Source organism: Cariama cristata, unplaced genomic scaffold (assembly GCF_000690535.1).
Source record: "Cariama cristata isolate BGI_N322 unplaced genomic scaffold, ASM69053v1 scaffold25506, whole genome shotgun sequence".
Classification (NCBI taxonomy): domain Eukaryota; kingdom Metazoa; phylum Chordata; class Aves; order Cariamiformes; family Cariamidae; genus Cariama; species Cariama cristata.
The window spans coordinates 1-608 of NW_009620717.1; positions in this window are offsets into that span (position 1 = coordinate 1).

Here is a 608-nt window from a genome sequence, read left to right on the forward strand (position 1 = left end):
GGGGCCGGGCTGGGGTGGGCGGGGCCTGGGCACCCGGGTCGTACAGGTGTGTACAGGTGTGTGTACAGGTATAGGTACAGGTGTAGGTACAGGTGTGTACAGGCATGTACAGGTGTATGTACGGGCGTGTGCATGTACAGGTGTGGACAGGTGTGTGTACGGGTGTGTACATGTACAGGTGTGGGCAGGTGTGGACAGGTGTGTGTACGTGTACAGGGGGTGTGTACAGGTGTGTACAGGTGTGCACAGGGGGTGTGCATATATGTAGGTACAGGTACATGTACAGGTGTGTGCATGTACAGGTGTATGTACAGGTATATATAGAGCTATATGTACAGGTGCATGGGGTGTGCATGTATGTACAGGGGTGTGTGGCATGTACAGGTGTGTACAGGGGGTGTGCATATATGGACAGGGGGTGTGAATGGGCACGTGTGTGCACAGCTGTGTGCATACAGGTGTGTGTGTGTACAGGGGTGTGTGACTGGGGGGTGTGTACAGGGGTATGCATGTACAGGGGTGTATTTTTGTGCACGTGTAGGGCTGTGCGTGTCTATGGGTGTTTCGGAGAGGTGTACAGGTACCTGTGTGTACAGGCAGGTGTGTGT